We start from the raw sequence: 15333 nt of genomic DNA, 5'->3' as shown, positions 1-15333 counted from the left end.
CTTGCCGAGATGGACGTGCCAAGAGAGAGAAAAGAACAATCGTGTCTCGCCTGAGTTGCCCTCCTATTTTTGTAGGCCGCTGTCACCGCGGTGTCCGAGACAGCGGTTGTTGGGAAAGAGGCTCGCCGCATTTTCTTTAATTAGTACGAGCTAACTTGGCGGTGACGCGGTGCTGTCGTGTTGTACGCATTGTGGGTTACTGGAGCCGACACCAAGCTACATCGCTTTTCGAGGCCCGGCGCTCTGGCTGACATTGAACTGTGGAAATATATTGACCATAGAGTTCGCCGTAATCATTCGGCAAAGTAGTACTTGCGTTAATTTTTAATGCTGGGGGATCGACCGTTTGCCACGCATCCGTCTCCATTTACTTTATTGGTGTGTGATGCCCAGGAAGGTTGCCTAAACAAACGTAAATTATTCAAAGCACTACATATGTAGTTAGTTACCCGTACCAATATATGAGAACAGTAAGCAATCCTAAACAAAAAATGTAATGCCAGGGTTTCCTCGCCTTTTACTGTAGACTAGGCGAACGATCTTGCATAGGCAGTCGATAACATGTTATAGTACAAATCGTGTACAACTGCAATGTGATCACTGTTCGCGCTAATTGCTGGACCGTGCGCGCATTTCATCCAAGAGGGCTGCGATCCATTTTACGACAGCTTTGCCGCGTTTGTTGTTACACGTATTCGTGACTGCTTCGCCTGGATTCGGGTCTTCGCAGGCCTGCCTGCAACGTCGTAAGGCAGCTGGTCACGTCGCCCGAGGTCGTGCTACGTTTGACGCGCCCTTATTTATAGCGATTACTAAATCATCGCATATGTGCTTCCGTGGAATGCGGCGCTTCGTCATAGCTGGCGAGCTAAGGTTTTATTTATTCGTTTATTTTGCACGAAGCGTAAGCCGCACGAGTTAGCCGCATTTCTCGGCCCGTGTTGTGCAAGCATTGGTCTACCTCGTGCGCCGCTGGCCATGGTGGTGCGTTGCAAAGATGTTATTCCTGCTGCGTTTTTAATGCGTTCTGTATACGTTGCTTCTCGATTCAGCGTGCGACCTTTTCGCCAAGCGCAGGCGACGTTACACGCATGCCTGCTTTCAAAGAGCGGATGTTGTGAAGACAGCTAGGCGGGCGCACGCACGCATGAGCGCGCGGCGAAGGAGAGGGAATTAGAGAGAGGGTTCCGGAAGGGCCGCTTGCGCATTTGTGTCAAGTGCCGCGCTTTTATTGTTTCGCAGACTGGTCATGGTCACGCCGTGCTCGCGATTTCGGCGTAGACAGTTGGGCTAATCGGTCTCGAGTTGCATGGCGATACGTCTTCCAATGCACAAAAAACACGCGCACGGAGTAAAAATCGGAAGCGGCGGTGTTCATTGAGGGGAGGGGGGATCTTCATCTATATTAGCATATAGTGCACTGTCAGGCGAAGGCCTCTTCAAATGATATCCAGGTAACCATACCCTGTGCAAAGGTGATTCCAATTTACCCCTGCGAACGTGTCGGCACAGGGGAGCAGCCAATGAGCAGTTTCATCAAAGGGACCGTAGCATCAGGTTTTGCTACATTATGCTAACCATGTTACTGTACTTAAACAGTGTTTCGGCCTGGGTTTCAGCTAACTAACCCCAAATGCTTAATTTTGTGCGCTCTAAAGAAATCACGAAAAAAAAAAATTCAACGGATTAAATGATCCTACGTTGCTGAGCAAGCTTTGCAACTGTTCCATTTCTATTTTGGTTAGTTACATTTTTAAACGTCTTTGCTATTACCTAATTACCAAGCTTACCGGCGTGACAGCTTCGCTAGCATCAATGAAATATTCCGATGTTTCGAAACAAGTGCTGCAAAATTTGCTCTGGAGATATTACGCTAGTGTTACTAACTGAAAATTAGGCAGTGGCTGTTAATTACCTAGCTTGGGGGAATGAGAAAAAAAAAATATCCTGACGTGCCGCGTACGGCTCACAGCACTATCGGGTTGATTCAACGCACTTAGCGCTTATGTTTGGTTCTCTAATATGAGGCGCAAGTTTGCTGAAACAACCTGTATATAGTTCTATATCCGACATCTTTCGAATGTCAAAACATCACTCGGTCCCTCGTTAATGTGTTCTTCTTTTCAAGCTGCCTTCATTTTGCTTCCCGCCGTTTCGAGTCATACAACTGGCGGCACTGCTGTTAAGTATGCAGCATTGCACGCTTTCTGAAGCGATTTGCGTTTACGTCTTTTGTTTTCATCCATCGACCATCGTGACGCCTAACAAAGGCCTTCGCCGCAGTTGTGCGACATAGCTCCAACTGAAGGAAAGCGTGCACATTTGCCGTTGCAAACGGCAAGACGTTGTGACGTCACAGGCGATGTGGGGTGACGTTCGTTGCAACGACAGTGCGGGCGTTGTTTCACTTTGTGCAGTTCCAAGCAGCTTATTTCAATTTTTAATGGTAACTAATCATCATCTGCAAAACGGGGCATATATGAAAAAATAAGTACTGTAAGAAGGCAGAACAGCTGAGCATTGATTGGTACAAAGGAATGACTGCACTAAAATACAATTATAAACATATGTAAATATACAATAATACTGTAAGGGTGCATTAATAAAAATATTGTATTAATTTTAAGGCCCTCCATATTTGAAAACTGTTCAGCCATCATCATTATGAAATGGAGCACTTCAACTTCCTTCTCCGCTTAAACAATTTGAGAGAAAAGTATATTTCGCTTAAACATTTAGCGCTATTGAAAACTTAGAGCTTGGCAACTTCGTTTAGCGACAAGACACTCTTGAAGAAGTTATGTGTTCCCTTTCATACTGTTCATGACTGTAAGTATAGCTGGCGTACTTGTACTTACAAAATATGCATTTGACGCAACGGCGGCCGCATGTGGACAAGTAGTGAGGTACAACATAGGCTGTGAGTGCTCATGTGCGCGCCCGAATCCAATTGGTCGGTCACCCAGAAGGACGTGCTCAAACGTGGGCTGGTATACGTTTCTGTGTGTGTTTAAGTGTGTTCAAGCGCGTTTGCCCAAGTGTTATGACCTTTTCATCGGATCACCTTCTTTCTAGCCTCTTGCACGGGATTACAAAGTCCGACGTCATAGCCTTGCCAGTGCATTAGCGGGGGTATTCGCAACAGCCTTGAGAGGATGACGACGACGCCTGCGGTTCCTTCGTTGACAAGGTGCATGTGTGACGGGCCACGTTTGCAGAATATTTTACGTTAGAGAACAAGGCGGAAATGTAGAACGTTCAAAATAAGAAGAAAAAAAAAAAGGTTTTACCCGTAATTCACTTGAACTCGCGCCATTAAATCTTATCGAAACTACTTTTACTCAACCGATCACACCTCATTTTGTGTTTATAACTGCGCTGGTGGCGATAACAGCGTGTAGCCGAGAAGCGCGAAATCCTGATATATGCTCTAGCGCTTAGTGCAGACATTGTTCACGTGCTTTAAGAATGAAGAGGCCGCATCGCGTTCGCGAAGGGTATTGAAAAATAGGAGAAAACCACCTCCTCGTCTTTGAACGCGAGGGGGGGGGGGGGGTGAGTGGCTCTTTTAACAAGATTTTTTGCTATAGCCTGCAGTTAGTATTTGATAGGGGAGCTGATTGATATGTGGGGTTTAACGTCCCAAAACCATCATACGATTATGAGAGACGCCGTAGTGGAGGGCTCCGGAAATTTCGAAAACCAAGAGTATTTTAACGTATGCCTGGATCTGAGCACACGGGCCTACAGCATTTTCTCCTCCATCGAAAATGTAGCCGCCGCCGCCGGGATTTGATCCCGCGACTTGTGGGTCGGCAGCCGGGTGCCTTAGCCACTAAACCAACGCGGCGGGGCTTTGATAGGGGAGCTGTCGCTTGCCTACGGACTGTAATAATAATATCTGGCGTTTTACGTCCCAAAACCACGATATGCTTATGAGGGACGCCGTAGTGGAGGGCTCCGGAAATTTTCACCCTGTGTTGTTCTTTAACTTGCACTGACGTCGCACAATACCCGGGACTCTTTACGTTTCGCCGCTATCCAAAATTCGTGAACGAGATCGAACCCGCGACCTCCGGGTCAGCATGACCTCCGGGTGACCTCCGTGACGTCCGAGTCAGACCTCCGGGTCAGCACCATAACCACTGCTCTGTGCCGTGGCGGGCTGCCGACAGCACAGTAGCGCTATAGTGCCAAGAATATATTCTAGGGTATATATAGTACTCTGTTTCGTCGACCCTATTTCATCAATGTTTGGAGGGTCACTTGCCACAATCTTTCTTGTATAAGTGAATTACAGTTTCACAATATCGAAAACACCGCTCTTCCCGCGAGAACACACTTCGTGGGCGAGAAGCGCAAGAAAGCACAGGTGATGATCCCGCCGTGTGTTCATCTTGCGAACTCGCCTTGACATCATAGATTTCCACGGCGTCTGCTGGTGCCTGCATAATTGTATTTCGCTAAAAAATATTCACATTGTATTCGGGAGACGCAAAGTCTTCCCATAGCTAGTTTCAAGAAACTTTATTGAATCAGTGTGGCCAAAATACGCCAAAAAGTTCTGGGTTTTGTGAGGTCACTATGAAAGTTCACGTAGTGAACTTTTGACGCAAAAATCGAATATTAAAGTTTTCACCTCATTTTTGTCGTTTAGTATTTATGATTAACTATAAGGTGGAAATAACAATCGAGTTCCGAAAGAACAATTTCCGTCTAAATTGATTTAATGTTTCACTTTAGTGTACTTTAAAAGTCACATTACATCCTACGCCGCAGTACACATGTTAAGCGGACATGCAGTCACTACTGCAGTGCTTCGATTTTTCAGTTGCAGCATGAGCCGTATAAAGTTCGTTATTCTCGTGTTAATTAGTACACTTAAGCAAATGGTAATATTGCCGTTTTAATCTTTCTTGCTTCTGATGGCTGCCTAACCGCGTCTGCGAGAATGTCAGGGTCATGCACAGATATGACAGCTCTACATAAGAACACCAAATATAAAGCCGTGTAGCGAGCACATGGCTGCAGCTGTCTCTCCAGTATTCAGTCAACTTTTGTTTCACAAATGTTTGAGCTGCGTTGTAGTCGTGACAGCTGCCACCAAGCATAACATGGTCGTCCTTGAGGACATACGCGCAGAGCTGAAACCTTGATACGTCACTCTTTTCTAGCAGAGTGAGATCAAAAATGAATTCGTTACTTGTAGACGTTCGTTTGATGTTGTTGATATTACTATTTATTATTATTTATGGCACGGTATTAGGCAAAGAGGAAGACACCGTTTGCATAGGAATAAGATATCAAGGCAAGTGTCCGAACATGCGCATACGAAACAGGTGTAGACGTGCGAAGGTAAAAATGTGCCGTTCTACATTCAATATATAAAGAGTGTGGTTATTATTATCAAATATGAGAGGAAACACATGGACGTGCAACATTACAGAGCGTGACAAGAGCGCTTGAAAGCGCGCGAGGTCTAATGGTAAACTTAACATATCGCTATCCACTCCTCACTGTTGTAGTTGCCGCATTACTTTTTATTGCTTTAATCATTTGCGTATACACCAGCCGCACTTTCGCCGTGGCCGGGATGTTCCGTACGAAGTACAAGGGCGATCACATCGTCATGCGTGTTCTATTTGCGAGTGGAAGCGTGCGAGAACGGCCGATGGCCGCGGCTCAAGGGGAGAGGAGACGTGCTGATCGTCTGGGAGAGAAGGAAATAGGGGGGAGAGGTTGCCCAGTGCCTTCCGGCCTGCACTGCGTACTCTGATCGGTCACGCGCGCCTTATATCGCTTGTGAATTGGCAGATGGCTCGTACCCTTGTACGTGCGGTGTTCTCAGCGCTCAGAGTGCGCATAAATTAAGTGACAGACAGCACGAAGCTTGTTTTTTCGCTCGCTGCAGCGACTGCGTTTTCATGCGCCAGCGTTTTTTTTTTGTCGAGTTATGCCAGGTCGGATCCTGAATGAGTGAACTGCTTGCCTTACTTTGTGAAGCATTCCAAAGCGTTGCTATCGCATTCATTGATTCACCCTTGCGCCGGAACTGTGGCTTATTTTTCATTCACACCCGAAGTCGCACTGTTAGGGCAGATCCAGTCGACTACGCATCTCAAGCGCATGTGAGGAGTTTGCCGAAGTTCTCGCACCTCACCGTACGTCTCGGAATACCGGCTGCAGCTGCTGCATTTCCGATGGAGGCGGAAATGTTGTAGGCCCGTGTGCTCAGATTTGGGTGCACGTTAAAAGAACCCCAGGTGGTCGAAATTTCCGGAGCCCTCCACTACGGCGTCTCTCATAATCATATGGTGGTTTTGGGTCGTTAAACCCCACGTATCAATCAATCAATCGGAGCACGTTGTTTACCGTCAAGTTGCGAGATTTTAGAAGGGAAAGAATGGAGTATTGTACATGCACGCGCGAAAAGCGTTGCTTCTTGTATATAGCTTCATGTAGACGTGAGCATGCAAATAGGCAGGCGTATATCAAACATGTAGTCACTGATACATTTTAGACTTTTTCTTTAATGAAGGTTGTTGACCTTATTGACATTGCTCTCACGATAATGTAGGTGCACGGTCAGTCGGTTCGAATGGCGGGAAAGTATAGCTGATTAATTTAACAATTCACGCACTGAATAATACATAAGTATGATGCGTTTGGCGCGTGACATATTTTGATGGTAAAGGGAGCGACGCGCAGAAAGCCTCGCGTGTCACTTTAGCTTCAGCTACGCCGCCGACCGCACGCCGTGGTGAACGATCCCGTTGACGAGTCCGAGCTTCAAGGACAGAGCTTCGCGTGCGTGCGCCACTTTGAGGCTCAACACACACACACACACAAAAAGATCGATCGCTTTTATTTTGTATAGACTCGTCTAGGTATATGAACTGGGCCCCGGGAAGAGAATGAGCCATCGGTTGCACCCGTCGGCGTGGTGAATTGACCAAACAATGCTGTGTGACAGCTGCATGATTCTATTGTTGTTTGTGCCCAGCGCGTAGTGCGCAGGGAGTTGTTGCGCCATGTTGGAGTGCGAAACGAACATTGTGCCCCAGTGGATATCCGTGCTTTGTCGTGCGGCGCAAGGGCCGGGAATTTTCGGCGACCTTGAGGAGCTCGACCTTTCGTATCCGGAGTCAGGGCCTACGAGCCTAAAAGGGAGTAACACCGTGTCACCGGTCTGTATCACTCACCCAGGCACGATACGATTCTCTCGACATATACTCCACAACATCGCATGCTGGTTGTATTGAGATTCACAGATGGGAGTGGCAGGCGTGACACTGATATCCGGTGGTCACCACGGGTGTACTTTGTTGAGGGTGTTTGACCAATGTGAATGATTATGAGGGCAAATGAGTAGACATAGCTGGCGTGGCGACCGCGTTCACATACGAATGATGGTACTGCGTGACCGGTTTTGGTGCTTGCTCGTGACGTGTTTAGGAGCGTCGACGCCGCATAAGCAGCTATACTCGGTTTATGTCGCGCAGCGCTCATGAAGATTTTCGGAAAGTCAGCCTTCGTGGTTGCACGTGCTCGCGCGAGCGTCCTGCGTAAAGCGCCGCGAGTGGTTCGTTCTAAACTATGAGACAAATGAATTTCTTGTTTCGTGCTTGACTTTCGATTAGATGACAGTCTTCCTTTCGTTATGTACTCGTCAGCGATATAAAACCATATGGTGGAACTTTTTTATTTGTGACACTTTTGCGCTCTAGAGGAAAAAAGAAAACAAAAGTTCTGAGGGATCTTCAAGTATTACGTCTCAAGAGTCTGGTGTTGGACATGTTTACATGTACACACTCAGAAGATAACGAACTCAGCCTTAAAAAACGCGTACCCAAGGCGAGGAAATTTTGCCAGCATGCATTTCCAACACGCATTTCCAACATGAATTTTGCAAACATGCATGTTGTTGTTTTGAATAAACTTGCTGTAGTCCCAGCGCGTGTTCGTGAGATTTTCTCCCCTTGCGTGCGCGTCCTTCAAGGCTGGGTTCATAGATCTTGAAATTATGTCTCAAGTTTGTTGACACCCTTCTAATAAACGCAAAACCGTGTTTTTTAAAATGAATTTAAAAATACAATTCATAAAAAAACATGTCGCGATTTTTGTAAAGTCTACTTCACTGCAAGATGACACGCACTGAGGCAGCTGCCAACTTCCAGGCGGTAAAAGCGGTCGAGTGGCAAAGCCAGCTTTCCGTGTCGGACTTGTGGCCGGCCGTCCTAATTGACCTGTGACGTGGTGAGTTGCGTGTCACTTGGGCGCGAAAACTACTTTAGCGGGGACGGGGGCAGCCTTGTGGCGTCCTCTGCCGTCGGTGTAGGAACTCCTCACGCTCATCTAATTGCAGTCTCGTCCGCCACAGGGCGCTTGTCATCTCTGCTTTGAAAGCGTCCACATTTCAGAGACAAACTTAAGGGTACGCTCCAGCACGTTACGACGTGAACATTAGAATAGTAGCGCACAAGACAAAGCCTGGACATACAACTGAAGTTTACTAGAACACCGCCACGCATGCGTAACGAACCAACTGCAGCAGATATGCAAACATACAGGCACCACGCCCACTTAAGTAATTTATTAAAGATGATAGTCTTTCTTGGGAACCTTCGGCGGAAAAATTTTGGTCTGTCTGTACAATTGTCTGTCTGTCCGCCCTAACGATACCTCAAACGGCACCAAACGGCCAACCCCATTCGCAGCGCCCACCAATATTGCTCAAGGTTTAGCGTTCGCAGTTGTGCGATTGTCAATTAAAGAAGCAATTATTGCGCATATCTGCGGCACCATAACAACACTTCGAAGTTTTGTATGTCTGCCTTTATACTTGAAGAGGCACACACAAGTAACTCTAAGGAATGTAGCGTTTATCGCGCTGCGCTGACAGTGAGACGCGATGCTCAAAAAGGTGTTTCCAGCGCTTTGCTACGACGGCACGGTGGTGGCACCTGCCCGTCGCTTTGCGTTCTACACCTTATCACCTCCGAGACTGGCGCGCATCTTTCTGAAGATAACTGCCAGATGACGCTTGTGTCTAACGTGCCTCAATGTGCTCGTTCGCCTCCGCTACGCGCTAGAGGCACTCTAACGCAGCGCCTTCAGAATACCATTCACCGATTTTTTTTGCGCAAAACATCAAATGAACGTTTTGTTCACTCTCTCCAGACGCAAGACAATCGTCTTTCGACTACATTTGCGCTGTAACATGCAGATTTGGAACCATTTTTTTTTTAACCGGAACTTAACACATGGTAAAATATTAGTTCTGTAGCCATGTATTGCACGTTCGCCATGTATTGCGCGTGTTAAAGCCCGGTTAAGCAAATAAAATAGGCGTGGCGCGGTAGGTCTGTATGTTTGCATGACTACTACTGTTGGTTCTTTACACATGCGTGGTGGTGTAGATATATCTGCTTTTAGTAAACTTCAACTGAAAGTCCAGCCTTTGTCGGGAGCGATGGTCCTCCTTCTTCTTCCCGTTCGTAACGTGCTGGAACTCTTCACTTTGTGATCATGTACCTATTGGCCCAGAAAATAGCACCGCTAAACATTTCATAGACGCTGGAATTCTAAACGAATGGAAGTATCTAGTAAATGCTAAGCAGTTGGGGTAAGGAATGAATGGTTAGAGTGTTGGTGAAGAGAAAAGAGCGTGGAAGACATGTATAGAACCTGAATTGTTACAGCCGTGGGTGAATTATGAAAAAAAGAAAGTGTCTATAAAAGAAAGAAAACAGGGTCGACAGGTAAGACGATGGAACATGATAAATGTAACAAAGTCTGATTATATTAAGCAGTCTTATTTGTCACTGCGCCGTTTCTAAGGGACTGACGATAAATTTATTCGCTTAGTGTCCGCATACCGCTTTTAATGTTTTATATGTAAACGATTGTCTGCCATAGAACATGTGGCTACATGATCTAGTCTGGTTTGCCGTTTTCTTATTTAAATGCGCGATCATTTTAGGGGCCCGGGATGTCGTACGCTGTCGTCGCTTGGCGCAAAGTGCACGAGAAAAAGCATCTACAAAGTTGAAAAAAAGGAAGTAAGCGATAAATAGGGATGTAAAGGTTAAAATGAAAAAGAGCAAGAAAAATAGAAATTAATAGAATAAATGATACAAAAAAGGAAAAAAAAAACTCAAAACCGAGAAGAAGCAAACAGCCCAGCTCCCCACTTCTTTCTGGCATGGGTGTTTCTTAATAACCAATACATAATTATTCTTTAAAAAGCTATAATAGGTAGGCACTTGTCGCCTTCGCATCTAATTTATAGGTGGAGTCGGAAACGATTTGCAACTAATTAGACCACTTCGGAATAAATAATTGATAAATATAATTGAATTAACATTTTATTATCAATTATAGTGTGTTTGTTTATGTGGCGAAGGTGTTCTACGTCACAAGTGATAGCGAGCCTAGTTTTTTTTTTTTAATTGAAAATATCACACGTGGTCTCGAGATCCATCGTCGAATTTCCAGACCACCGTGCTGGAGAATCCGAAACTAACGCACCGGATGCGTTAGTATCTACGCGCTTGGCTGGCTCCGGCGCACTCGGTGCGTTAGTTTCGGTTTCTCCAGCACGGTGGTCTGGAAATTCGACGATGGATCTCGAGACCACGTGTGGTATTTTCAATTTAAAAAAAAAAAAACTAGGCTCGCCATCACTTGTGACGTAGAACACCTTCGCCACAAAAACAAACACCCTAGAATTGATAATAAAAGATTGATTCAATTATATTTAACGACAACTATTCCTCAGAGTTATCGAGCTTTGGAGATCATTTTTAACCATGAAGGGTTTGGCACACAAAGCGCCATCGATCAATCACACGCCAAGTTGTCGGCGACACAGCTGCCAGATGCAGCTGCTTTGACTCAGTTTTGATTAACTATAATGCAAGTACGTGTTGCGACCACGGGGTTGCTACTTGGGCTTGTCTGTTTCCTTGGTTTCATTTGTTTACCTTAAGGGCTAGAAAACGGGAATACGATAGGAGTGGAGGGGTGGGAGGATGACAACAGTACATTCGCACAACTGATAAAATAAGTAACAAGTATGAGAAAAAAAGGCAATATTTTTTATTTTTTTTTTGTTGGGACTCCAACACGGTTTTAACGACTGCGTTTGAAAGTTGTCTGCATACGAGCGCGTGACGTTGGAAAGATTGATGATTCTTTGTTTACAGAGGCCCTGATTCGGGTGTTTTACGTACAAAAAACGCAACCAGTAGCGCGGTGTAAGGATAACCAACATAGTAGTAAAATGTTGTTGTCGACCAATAGTCGGGACATGCCTCTGCAGACATAATCTGCTGAGCCCGTGGAAGTATACTTTCAACTCGTATCTACAGCGTTGCGTGGTCTTACCAGGCAGCGTGTCATGGCAGCCATAAAAGAGCCGCTCTTATCGCAAAACAGGGAGTCCGTGCAGTCTTTGTCTGCGAAGTGCTTCATAGACACCCGAAGCGCTCCATATATAGACAACGGCTCTTTAATCCACTCCTCTAAATTCAGAGCCTACTCCCGATCCTGATTGCGTAAGCGATAAGAATGTTATTTGAGAAGGACATGCTCTTGGCCTAGTTGGTGGTGAATGCGTATAGTTTGCCGCTAAAAACGCGCGCACAAAATGCACATAAGTCAGTAATTTATTTTTTCCATTTCATTAATATACTTTTATTGTACTCTTTTAATTGCCTGCACTAAGACCTCATGTTCATTTTACGGCACGTAATATGACTTATTATTATTATTATTATTATTATTATTATTATTATTATTATTATTATTATTATTATTATTATTATTATTGTTGTTGTTGTTGTTGATGCAAAAAAAGATGCGAAGCCAACGGGCCCACGCGCGACAGCAGCGTGCGCTGTCACCTTTACAGCGAAATGGAGATTTATTGAAGGTTTGCGGGCGCGGTGAGGGCATGACCGTGTTTCAACGCCGAGGGCGCTGGCGTAGGCAGTCGGGGATGACGTTATCGCTGTTTCACAATTCCGCTGTCCCGTCTGTTCTGGCTAGCGTGTACGTGTAGAAGCGAGCCATGCCTTACATTGTGCTGAGATCATCTTCATCGCTAATCCTCGACAGGCCTATCACGTTCGATCTTGCAGTGCGTGCGATAGACAAAATAGCACGCGAAGAACTTCTACCTGAGTGTTTTAATGTGCCGCGCCGTAATAACGACTGCGCCGTGATGGCGCAGAATACTATAGAACACTATAGATGATCTCGGAGCACCGTGGTCTTGCCTTGCAATGTAGAAGGGCCGAGCCAGATATTGAGAAGTATTTCAACCACATTTTATATATGTACGTTCGTTCGCTGGTTTGTTCGTGTTCGTGTGATACACACTCGCAAAATTAAAAAAAAAATATTGGTAGTGTGTATGTGAAGGGAAGGGGTCGACATTCTCCCCCAAATCTCCTGGATAGGTCTAGGAGAGTGGGTGCGGTACTTAAAACAGCATATGACTTTTGTTGAAAGCTACTTATTTCACTTTTTTAAACAAAATTAGTCAAAAAAAAGGTTCCGTGGCAATATTAAACGCATAACTTCGATAAAAGTATGTTACTAATAGCAACAACTGGAATCCTGACGGAAAAAATTGCATGCTTTTAACTGTTTCCTTTCCCATAAATTTGGATGAAATGTGTGCTTCATAGCTCTGAAAACACAGGTGTGGTGCTGCTCTGTGCAAAAGCGCTGTGTGGCGCATGTTTGACTAGAAAGACGATGACTACCCGGGGGTTATTCTTTTTTTTTTCGTAGGAAATACAGCATATAAAACAACACACACTTTTGTGGCAGAGAAAATTCGGTTAGATGAATAGATCATTCATTCATTCATTCAGTCAGTCAGTCAGTCAGTCAGTCAGTCATTTTTTTTCTTTTGTTGGACTTGAACTTGACTTTCCTGTTTACGTACGTAGCTTACTTTTTTTCCTCGCCTTTTAGTTCTACATAACCACAAATGTGAATGGCAGTCGACGATACGTGAGTGATAACCGCGCACATTGCTCGTAGCAACGAGCTCCAGTGGAAGCATGCATGCTGTCTCAATGTGTTAAACTTGTGCACATATTTGCGAGCCTATACAAGCAAGGACGCTGTGGCGTAGTAGCACGTTGTGAATCTGCTACACAATCGACAAGTGTGCCGATAAACGATACGGCTCCCCTCTGTCGTGTTTCTTCTCTACCCTTCCTTCGCGCGCGAGAAGTGGTTGGGAAAGCGGTGCGTTGCGTAAACGGGCGAGGAGATTACTACGCTGACGGCGTGCAAGGACGTCTTCCGATCGAATCTCGTCAAGGTTTTCTCTCTCTCTCTCTCTCTCTCTCTTTCGTCGTATCCGGACAGCGTCGTTCTGCCACAGCTTTCCGTTTAGTGTTTCGTAGCGCTTTAGGGTTGATTTCATCAGCAGTGGGCAGCGCCGGACGCTGAGTAGCGTTTTTTCGCGGTGGTAAATTGATAATGCCGCGAAACTATAGACTGTGACGATAGTTATAGCGCGAGAACAAAACGACGACACAGAGACAAGGACACAAAAGACACTCTGTGTCGTCGTTTTGTTCTCGCGCTATAACTATCGTCATTCCATACCAACTAGCCCAAGCTGCCACACTTCTATGTAGACTGTGACTTGGCTGCTTTGTATGTAGGGCGCGGTTATTCTTTTTTTTTTACGGGCGCGCCTGTGTGTGTGTGTGTGTGTGTGTGTGTGTGTGTGTGTGTGTGTGTGTGTGTGTGTGTGTGTGTGTGTGTGTTGTGTGTGTGTGTGAGAGAGAGAGAGAGAGAGATCGACCGCCTGGTCGAGAAAGAGTGGGTGTGGCGTGATTCCTCACACGTGATTCAGTGACTGCAAAGTGGTTATTCGGCGGTCTGTTCCTCCCTGAGATTCGGGACAGTGAAATAAGCGAACGCTGGAGGCTTTTTTTTTAACGCAAAAGCCTTAAATGTCCCATCAAACTCGATAAGTCGTTATTGCTAATACGAGTGATGCAATGATCACTTGTTGGCATAACAATCGTATCTAGTAGTTGGAGTTTTACGTCTCAAAGCCGTAATATGATTATGAAAGACGCCGTAGTGGAGGGCTTTCAGAATTTTGACCATCTGGTGTTCTTTATCATGCACCTAGATCTAAGTACGTGGGCCTCAAGCATTTTCGCCTCCATCGAAATTAGGCCGCCGCGGCAGGGATTTGATCCTGTGACTTTGAGGTCAGCAGTAGAGTATTATGATCATTAGACCACTATGGCGGCAGCATCAAGTGGTGGCGTCATCATCATGACATACGATGATGTCAACATGTGACGTCATACTTTGAGGGAAATCAAGAAAAAAATAATGAAAACTATCGACTTAAATAAGGGGGGAGGCCGCTTTCACATTCAGTTTTTCCTGGGTGAATACTTAAAGAACCGTGACACTTTTTCTCAAAATCCTCGTCTGGAACTCCTAGAGCACCACACAAAAAAATAAACACATGGTTATGTATTTAATGTGTTGGTTTAGTAATACAGGCATTACCGCAAAAAAGGCACAATCAGTGAGACTAGACACATGAAATCGCTATCATAAAGCATGAGAAAATGCCATTTTAGCTGGTCCGAAAATGGAAAAAAAAAGTTAACTTCTAGGGTATTGCGGATCAAAACCACGATACGATTGTGACCCACACTGTGTTGGGGAATTTTCAGACTAAACACCTGCGCCACATGAGATTATTTAAGCGGCGCGCAAATCCGTGCGCACGGGAGTTAATTCTAGCAAGAATAAACAAAGTCGTAAGAAGTTAACATTTAGAAACCTGGAATATGAGTCTGTGTGCTCAGACTTTTCTGTAAGTTGGGTTTTTAGCGAATCTTGCGCCTTGTAGGCTTTTGTGGCCGATCGTGCTTAACAAGGGGCGCTGATGTGGGGTGAAACATGACAAGACGTGGGTGGTCTGCAAATGAATGTAAATGATGGTCGCCTCACGGCGCTGGCTGCGAGTGTACAGTGCTCACGGATTCAGAAGAGTCATCAAACTTGTTAAAAGTAATACTGGTAAGCGCAGTTCCTCGAAATAACCACGTGATGTCATGATGAATGCGGTCTCTGAAGATAATGTGGGCTCTGAGCCTCGCGTTCTAGTCGAAAATACGCTAGTATGCCCCCGAAGTAAACATGGTGGTAACGAGATATAATAATAATAATAATAATAATAATAATAATAATATCTAGGGTCTTTCGTCCCAAAACCAAGATATGATTACGAAAGATGCCGTAGTGGAGGACTTCGGAAAGTTACACTGGAGT

The 15333-nt window shown here is 45.3% G+C and overlaps 1 protein-coding gene across 2 annotated transcripts in view; it reads left to right on the top strand.

Moving 5' to 3' along the window:
• LOC119166902 (calpain-B-like) overlaps positions 1-15333 on the top strand; it is a 106402-nt gene that overhangs the window by 1492 nt on the left and 89577 nt on the right. The window lies entirely within an intron of this gene.

Source organism: Rhipicephalus microplus, chromosome 6 (genome assembly GCF_043290135.1).
Source record: "Rhipicephalus microplus isolate Deutch F79 chromosome 6, USDA_Rmic, whole genome shotgun sequence".
Taxonomy (NCBI): Eukaryota; Metazoa; Arthropoda; class Arachnida; order Ixodida; family Ixodidae; genus Rhipicephalus; species Rhipicephalus microplus.
The sequence above is the reverse complement of the archived record's forward strand: the minus strand, read 5'-3'. Positions and strand labels throughout refer to the sequence as shown.